The sequence below is a fragment of the Pipistrellus kuhlii genome, unplaced genomic scaffold (genome assembly GCF_014108245.1).
Source record: "Pipistrellus kuhlii isolate mPipKuh1 unplaced genomic scaffold, mPipKuh1.p scaffold_m20_p_13, whole genome shotgun sequence".
NCBI classification, from domain to species: Eukaryota; Metazoa; Chordata; class Mammalia; order Chiroptera; family Vespertilionidae; genus Pipistrellus; species Pipistrellus kuhlii.
In genome coordinates this window covers 39,225,141-39,234,031 of record NW_023425438.1, presented here as the reverse complement: position 1 = coordinate 39,234,031, position 8,891 = coordinate 39,225,141, and the positions used below count along the sequence as shown (strand labels likewise).

At 46.0% G+C, this 8,891-nt stretch overlaps 2 pseudogenes; one reads left to right on the top strand and one right to left on the bottom strand.

Moving 5' to 3' along the window:
* On the top strand, window positions 1–354 carry LOC118717821 (annotated as a pseudogene).
* A 7,325-nt stretch (window positions 355–7,679) lies between these two features.
* LOC118717778 lies at window positions 7,680–8,646 on the bottom strand (annotated as a pseudogene).
* Window positions 8,647–8,891: the final 245 nt, after the last annotated feature.

The following is an 8,891-nucleotide window of genomic DNA, read 5'->3' as shown; positions in this document are numbered from 1 at the left end:
ATGGACCAAGTAATGCAGTTTGTTGAGCCAAGTCTGCAGTTTGTGAAGGATTCCACCAGGCTAGTCAATTGATCTACCAAACCCAACAGAAAAGAATTCTGGGAGATTGCCGTAGGATTTGCTATAATGGGTTTCATTGGCTTTTTCATAAAATTGATCCACATCCCCATTAATAACGTCATTGTCAGTGGCTGGAGGCCTGTGGATGAGGGTTTCATCTTGGAGAGATTGGTGGACAGTGCAGATTTGAGAACCTCATAAAGTAAAAAAAATATCACCTGCATGTTGTGTGTTCTTCCTTTTCTTTCCAAGATGTTTTCTGTTTCTAAATTAAAATAATTTCAATATAAAAAAGAAAATAAACAAATTCTTCCCTCTGCTTTATCTTCAGCCAATCTCCTGGGAGAATCTTGTTCAAATAAATGCTTTGAGGAAGACAGGTGTGTAATTAAGTCTTATCTGTCTTCTTAGCTAAATGTTGACAAAGCCCAAATTAAAATTCTGAGGTGGAAACATTTATTTTCCAAACAGGGAAGGCCAGGCTGCTCACAGAGCATGCTTATCCCTCTCCCCCCAGAGCCAAGCCTTCTAGGTGGCTAATCCCCAGAGGGCTGAGACTTCCCAGTAAAAGCCACTTGGCAACAAGTGCAACCACCAGTCTCTGGGAAGACTGAAGGCAACTGAGGACCTGACCTGGGCCTGGATGAGTAGAGGATGTGGGATAGGATTGCATTAAAGGCAGAGAACTGTTTTTGTTGTTGTTAATCCTCACCTGAGGATATTTTTTCCCACTGATTTTCAGAGACAGTGGAAGGGAGGAGGAGAGACAAAGAGAGACACCAACTGGTTGCCTTCTGTGCTCACCCCCACCAAGGATTGAGCCTGCAACCACTCATGGCTTGGGCCAGGCTTAGAGCGGCCACAGCCCTATGGTCATGAGAAAACCCCTCTAATGTATGAAGTAATTATCGTGTGAAATGTTGGCTGTGTGGAAACCCCAATACTCTGTAAATTCCAAAATGAATTTCCCACTATCTTGATGTAAAAGCTCTACTCCTAGCGTAAGGCACACCGTGTGGCCCACACTGATAAGGACACACGTTGTTTACTTCCGTCTATATAAGCCTGGGACCATCTTCAGTTGACGTCTCCTGCCCGATAAGAGGAGGACTCCACGTCACTCCCTGAGACAAGCCCCTGACTGCTCTGCTGTGTGAGCCTGAACCAACTGTGGCGCCTGCCTGTCTGTTTTCGTTGTCCGTCCTTCAGTGTGGCCTTTGCTGGAGCCCAGGACCCGCTAGGAATAGGTAAATAAACCCTGTGTGATTGCATACTAATCTGTCTTGTGTGTCCTGTGTTCCAGTTCGGCTCAGCTGTCTAGCCAGGGGACAGGCCACCTGCGTTAGTCCCACCAAGTCTAGACAGATAATCAATTCATAATTGGGACACATGTTTAATAGGACTCCCTGGAGTTGAGCCTAGAAACCTGCCTTTTGCACAAAGATTCTCAGATGACTCTGGTGCAACACTCAGGAATCATTGCTCCATTTCAGTCCTCTTGTCTTCTGGATGAGCAAACTGAGCCAGGGGTGGGGGGTGAAAAGGATTTGCCTAAGTCACACTGTGCCAGGATTAGGACCAGGATCCAGGCTTCCCGGCTCCAAGTCCAATGCTCTTGCAACGACAGTAGACAGTGCACGCAGCCTTGGAGTCCCCAGACTCCCGCTCCCGCCTCTGGGATACCGAGCAGGAGCCCTGCTTTTTCTGGCCTTGCTCCTAAACACCATGCAGCCTGAGGGGGCTGGGAGAGGGGTGGGCAGTGGGTGTGGTGTAACGTGATCAGGTCTGAGGGGCTTTTAAGCCACAGTGGCAGAGGCTGGGAGCTGGGACTTGAGCCGCTGTCCCGCTGTCCCACCTCCCACCAGCTGTTTCCCTACCCAGGCTCCACTCAACCCCTCCCCACCCCATTTGTCAACAGCTCGCAGAGATGATAAAAAGGAAACAGCTATGCACGTGTGTCCTTGGAACAAATGGCACAGAGACAGCAACCTAGAGGTTGTCACTGGGAAGGCTGCCTGAGCTGTTTCCATAGCAACACGGACATGCCCTGCCCCGGCGGCTACGTGCTGCCCGGCATGTGCGCTCTCCCTGGTCCTTGGAAAACATTGGACCGTGCCCTCTCTCTCTCCGGCTCAGGGTTCAGGAATGAGTTGCTAATCCTGGTATTTAGATAATAATATCCGAGGCGTCCGTGGGACCTTGAGCCAGGGGAGCTGAGGAAACAGACCCTCCGGGAAGAGACTGGAACTTGGGCACCTTCACATCCTCCTCCTGGACAGGAGCTGGCGCGCAGCTGTTGGATGAATGGCTGGGCACGCGAGTCTCTCGAAGTTCCTTTGCTCCTGCAGGTGCGAGAAAACCGGAGCAGAGCCTGCAGTAGGCCCTTCCCAACTATGGAGGATGCATATCCATCTCCAAATGGCACCAGAGAGCCTCCGCTTTGCACTCCTCACACACCAAGTGTCTGCTGGCCTCTCTGAGCTGCAAGCCACCAGTGCTAAACGGATGCAGGGTGGAGGGGGTCATTGTTGGGGGAAAGGGGACATCTGTAATACTTTCAGCTATAAAGATACATATTTTAGAAAAAGAGTCAGTCACAGCCCAGCGGGGCGTGGCTCAGTGGTTGCATTGTGACCTATGAACCAAGAGGTCACAGCTGGATTCCCTATCAGGACACATGCCGGGGTTCCAGCTCCATCCCCAGGGTGGGGGGGAGCCGATCAATGATTCTCTCTCTTCACTGATGTTTCTAGCTTTCTCTCGCTCTCTCTCCCTCTCCTTCCCTGACTCTTTAAAAATAAAAACATATTAAAAAAAAAAAAAAAGAAGAAGGAAGGAAGGAAGGAAGGAAGGAAGGAAGGAAGGAAGAAAGGAAGGAAGGAAGGAAAAGTCAGTAACAAAGTGTTGTCCTGCCCAGGAGCATGTTCCCCTCCCTCTACAGAGCCGTCCCCCCACAACCCCTACCCCTGAAGCACACACACTTTGGGAGAGAGGTATGCAGCAAAGGATGCCCAAGAATGGAATTTCAAGCACCAGCCATGAAACTGCTTTTAGAAAAGGGGAGGAGATGCACACTGTCCTGAAAATTATTTGCCAACATAATCATAGCCTGGATCATCATTAAAAACATTGTTCTTTATCTTCCTTTGAAAGTGGGTTTCACATTATTAAGGGGACATTTCATTGCTGTATGTTTCTTAGGAAAAGTGCTGAATGCAAGCTAATTCCTTACAAGTCCCACAGCACTGCATTACTGCATGCAGTCAATGCATCTTCTTAAGTAGTTTTCATATTTGGGATAGCAGACGAGTCTGATGAACAAGTTAGGTAAATAAGCCAGATAACACCATGAGGGATAAAAGAGTCCTTCCAGCTTTAACCAAATGATAAATGCTAGGGTTAGTTGGTGTGTGTGGTTATTGTTTTTACAGGGTCCATGAGTAATTCAGGAAACCATTTCACGTGTGTCCCCTGATCAGGCACCGTCTGAGGCCCCAGATGGTGAGGAGTGTGTCCCCTGATCAGGCACCGTCTGAGGCCCCAGATGGGATGGGGCTCCCTGTCCTGAGGGTGAAAAGGGGTCTAGTCCACTGGGGAGAGACAAAGAGGCAGCCACAGGACATCACTGCTTCTCCTCTCCCCACTTGGCCTCAGTCAGCATCCCTTCTGAAACCCCCAATCTGCCAGCTCCTTCCCTTCTTCACTCGGTGTCCTTGGATCCTGGAAACTGCTAGAGAAACCTCAGCCACACAGCCTGCCATCCCTTGAGGTTCCTGGGGACCTCCGATCTGCCAAACTGTTACCTTCAGAGTTCAGAGCCTCCCCCGTGCTGGCTCACTCTCACACAGCAGCTGCCGTAAATTTTAACCGCAGGTGTTTGCCTCCGCCCTCACCCCTGCTCCAGGGGCCACCATCTCCTCCCTCATTAGCAGCAGACAACTTATCATTTCCTCTGAAAACAAAGGCTGAGCGGCTGAAGGGCTGAAGCTTCGGGCTCCCAGTCCCTCTGGACAAGGCCCCACCCCATCAAGCCCTGGCCAGGGCAGCCCTCCAGGGCAGTTAGACAGAACTTCGTCCTGCAGAGGTGAAAGGCCTGATGGAAGCTTTGCAACAACTCCTCCCAGGGCATGTCCGGGGACTCAGGTCCAACCCGAATGCCTTATCGAAGAGCCTTTCTGGAGATCCTGGTGCAGATGTCCCCCCCAGTCTGCTAGCAGACCCAGACAGACCTGGAAAGGCTCCAGGTGGCGGACGCCACTGAAGTTAAAAGCTGGGAGATTGCGGCAAGAAGTAGCCACAGGATATCCAACTATTCAGAAGCTGGGGCCACACGGCCACTGCCGGATTCAAGGAATGCATACCTACCTGTCTAGTTTCCACCTGCCTGCCAGGATGGTCATCTCTTTGAGCGCTTTGGACATTTTTGCCCCCAGTTGTGTCTTCTGAGGACCAGTCCTCCCCTTATCGCAGGGAAGGAGATATGCCCAAAGCTAAGGCTTCCCTAGTGATCCTGCTTTCCCTCCCCAAACAACTTTCTTCTGAAGTTACCCCTGCATCCCATTGTTACAGAAAACCGGAGAAGAACCAAGCAACGCTCAGAGAGTTTGGAGTCATACTTTATTCACCGCGGTGGGCTCAGAGAAAATGAATTCAAATTCTAAGCAAGGCTACAAGCAGAACTTCCCTTTTTATTAAAGAGCCAGCCAACCCTATATGTGCTTAGTGGTTATCTCACTGCTGGCCTCGAAAACAACACAGTTCTATCCAATTAAAAAATGCACCTGGCATGGCATTGAGAGAATGGGCATATCTAATCTCTGGCCTACAAGGTCAGACAGCTAAGTTTATCTTCCTCATTATTCAAGCAGGCTAAAGCAGGCTGGTAGGCAAAGTTATCAATATTTTTTTTTAGAATAAGAGTCTGTCTAAAAAAAAATGGCAGAGAATTCCAAACAGTAGTTTTACAAAATGGGGGTTAGTCTTCTCAACATAAACATACCTGAGTCTTCCCCCCAGCTGTTTAAAAAAGATGAAGGGATTAGTCAAGGAACATACATGCATAACCCATAGACAGACAACAGTGTGGTGATGGGCAGAGAGGGGGTTGGGACTGGGTGGAGGTGAGCAAAGAGGCAGAAGATGGGGAACACCTATAATAGTGTCAGCAATGAATAAAAATAATAATAGTAATAAAGTAAAAACAAAGGCAGATGACAATAAACCATTGGTCGGCAAACCGTGGCTTGCGAGCCACACGTGGCTCTTCGGCACCTTGAGTGTGGGTCTTCCACAAAATACCACGTGCGGGTGCGCAGGTACAGTGCGATTGAAACTTTGTGGCCCATGCAGAGAAGTTGGTTTTCGGCTCTCAAAAGAAATTTCAATCATTGTACTGTTGATATTTGGCTCTGTTGAATAATAAGTTTGCTGACCACTGCAATAAACCCTTAACGCTCTGTTCTACCAGATTCCATTTTATAGTGTTCTTTCCCTCCCCAGTGAAAGTTTATTTAGAGAATAAAGAATTATTTGGGAAAGGTTAAACATTGACAAGATTTTATTTTTAAAAATCAATATTAAGAAACATAGTCTTAGCTAGTTTGGCTCAGTGGATAGAGCGTCAGCCTATAAACTGAAGGGTCCCAGGTACAATTTCAGTCAAGGGCACATGCCCGTGTTGTGGGCTCAATCCCCAATAGGAGAACTGTGGGCCATGAGGCTGCAGTGGTTCCAGGGGCAGGTCTCGGCCCATCCTCTGAGCCCCCATCCACCCCTCCCATACATGCTCCAACGGGGGATTCAGTCCACAACCTTTTGGTGTACGGGTCAACATTTCAATCAACTGAGCCACCCAACCTGGGCTATACAGATAATTCTCTTTTTCCCTCACTATATTTTTATTTATTTTTGAGAGGAAGGGAGAGATAGAAACATCAATGATGAGAGAGAATCATTGATCGACTGCCTCCTGCACACCCTCTACTGGGGATTAAGCCCGCAACCAGGGCCCTTGACTAGAATGGAACCCAGGACTCTTCAGTCTGTAGGCTGATTCTCTATCCACTAAGCCAAACCAGCTGGGGCTAAATAGATAATTCTTGGATAAATTCCCCAGGTGATTCTGAAGCTCAGCCAGTATTGAGAACCAGTTTTCTAATATTTAAGATTTTATCTTTTATATTTAAGTTTTTGATTCATCTGGAATTTGTAGTAAAGGTAAAGTGTGATATGAAACTCAACCTAGTTTGTTTTGTTTTGTTTTCCCCTGAAGGCTACTCCATTATGCTAATACCATTTAATAAATCTAAACTACCCAAACTGACTTCAGAAGAGAGAAAAATTCCTGCTTCCACCATTTAATATCTGGGTGACTTGGGTAAGTTATTTAAACTCTCTAGGCATCTGTAAAATAAGGATAATAATACCTCATAGAGTTATTTTGAGAATTAAAAAGGTTCACAAATTTAATGACCTTAGAACAGTAAGATCATTATGACCTTAGTAAAATGCCATATTAATATTTGCTACTATATTTGCTATTACTTATTTGGCTCAGCAAATGTACATGTGCAGAGCCAAACCAGATGTGATAAAATGTTATGAAATCATTATACTTTTTAAAAGTTTAATTTAAGTAAAAAGAGATATAAAATTAACTCTCTAGATCTTTTTTTTAGATGTATACAGTAAACAAACACTAAAAAAATACTAACATGTTAACAGTGGTTATATCTGGGTAAAGAGAGATCATGAATTCTCTTTCTTTTCTTTCTTAATGTTTCCTGTATTTCTCCATTTGCCTACAGTAAGCAGGTACTGCCTATATTCAGAGGGGAATGAACAGTTTAAAAGTTGCTAAGTAAAGAGTGGTGATCTGGATCACATCCCTCCACACGTATGTGTTGCTCTGCCCAGCACTATTCGAAAAGCCCGTTCTCTATGTTACATCCATGTCATGGAGTTTCCTGGGGAGTGAGGGCCCAGCATTGGGACTCTGCCTCCCGGCTGGCATGCAGGGAATTTTCTGGGCTATTCTAATCCAGCTAATTGCCCCTGCATCCAGCCTGCTTTATGCTATCACTGTTTCAACCAGGTCAGGAAAGACCTTATCAAAAGCCTTGCAAATGTCTCCATTTGTTGGGTCAACAAATATAGATTGAATCTCTATAATGCTCCAGACTTTGAGTGTATCATGTTTCCTTAATAAATGACTCTAGAAACAATGGGGGAGGGGGAGGGGATGAGGCCAAGTAACAGGGGGGAGGGGAGGCTGGGGGAAGGTCAATGGGGGGGGGGGGAAGAGGAGAAGAGATATATGTACTACTATATGTAATACTTTAAACAATAAAATAGAAATTAAAAAAAAGACTGACATATTTTGTTTTTTAAAATCTCAGGCTGAATGCCAATGACTGATGTTTTTTCAAAAGTCTCCCAAACTATACTATTATCTTTTTTCTTTTAAAAGCACTGTTTTTATTTATAGGGTCCTAATCACGTCAGCGGCCAGAGGAGTGGGAGCGGTTCCTTTCTCAATCCAGGGGCCTCGAGGATGTCAGTCTGTTGTTACCAAACATACTGGCAAGTGGAGTGGTGGGTCTGGCAAACTAACCACAGTGCTAAGTCTCTGTGGGAACAGCAAGGTGTATGTCCACCGCTGCTTCTGTAAGCATCCGGAATTTAGGATTTTCTACTGTAACTGCTCCAGCTTCTATTTCTGAAGGTTTAAAATCAGTTGATAGAACAGTAGACAGGCATGTAATCACAGTTTCCACTGTCTGTTCAAATGTCTGGTCAAATATTTTCTTCACCTTTTTTTTTTTTTTTTTTTTTTTCAAGAAACTGGTTGACTTGTTTAACTCCTGCTGCAGTGGCTTGAAACCCACAGCGGTAACTTGCAAGATCAGACCTCACCTGAGGTCCTTGTTCTTCCTCTCTACCAATTAAATCAAACAGCATGCCCTAGCCAGTTTGGCTCAGTGGATAGAGCCTCGGTCCTGGGCTGAAGGGTCCTAAGTTTGATTCCAGTCAAGGGCATGTGCCTCAATTGCAGGCTTGATCCTCAGCCTGGACATGCTGGGGGCAATCACATGGATCTCTCTCTCTCTCCCTCTCACTCTCTCTCTTCCCCCTCCCTTCCACTCTTTCCAAGAATCAATGTAAAAATGTCCTTGAGTACAGTTCAAAAAGTAAAATAAAATCACACATTAACAAAAAGGCCTCATTTTAGCCTGAGAAACATTAGCAGTTCTTTTTCACAGCGTGTCCACAGGAATCTCATAGCCCACTTGTATTTCCAATTAGCTGCCTCATAGCACGCCTGCTAGCCGCTGCCATTCCGGCCGTCATCCAGCCATTGTTTTCAGTCATCTTGAATAAGTGAGTCACCGTGCTGGAATCAAAAAATTTATCAGGTATTTCCTACTGTGTGACAATTACTGCACATTTTTCCCCTCTGACAGCTACTGATGTAAGGCTACCCTGGTTAGTAGCCTTAAAAGCATATTCTACTTCGTAGTGCCAGCCATTGAGTGATAAAATGGTATTGTAGTGGTCAAAACCAGTGCTGGAACCATGAAACATGTTGGTGCACTCACTATGTCAAATGTGTCTATAGAACCCATAGCTTTGGCACCAGGATTATTATTTTTTTTATATATATATATATAATCTAGTCTAGATCTTGTCTGGACTGAAGCCAAACTCAGCCAGAAGATTACAAGCTGTAATCTTCTCATCTGAACATCCAAATGACTTTAATTCAGCTCTCTGCTTCCTGGCCTCTGTCTCTGCCCTAAAATGGCTCAAAGAGCACACTGGGACCAGTCCTT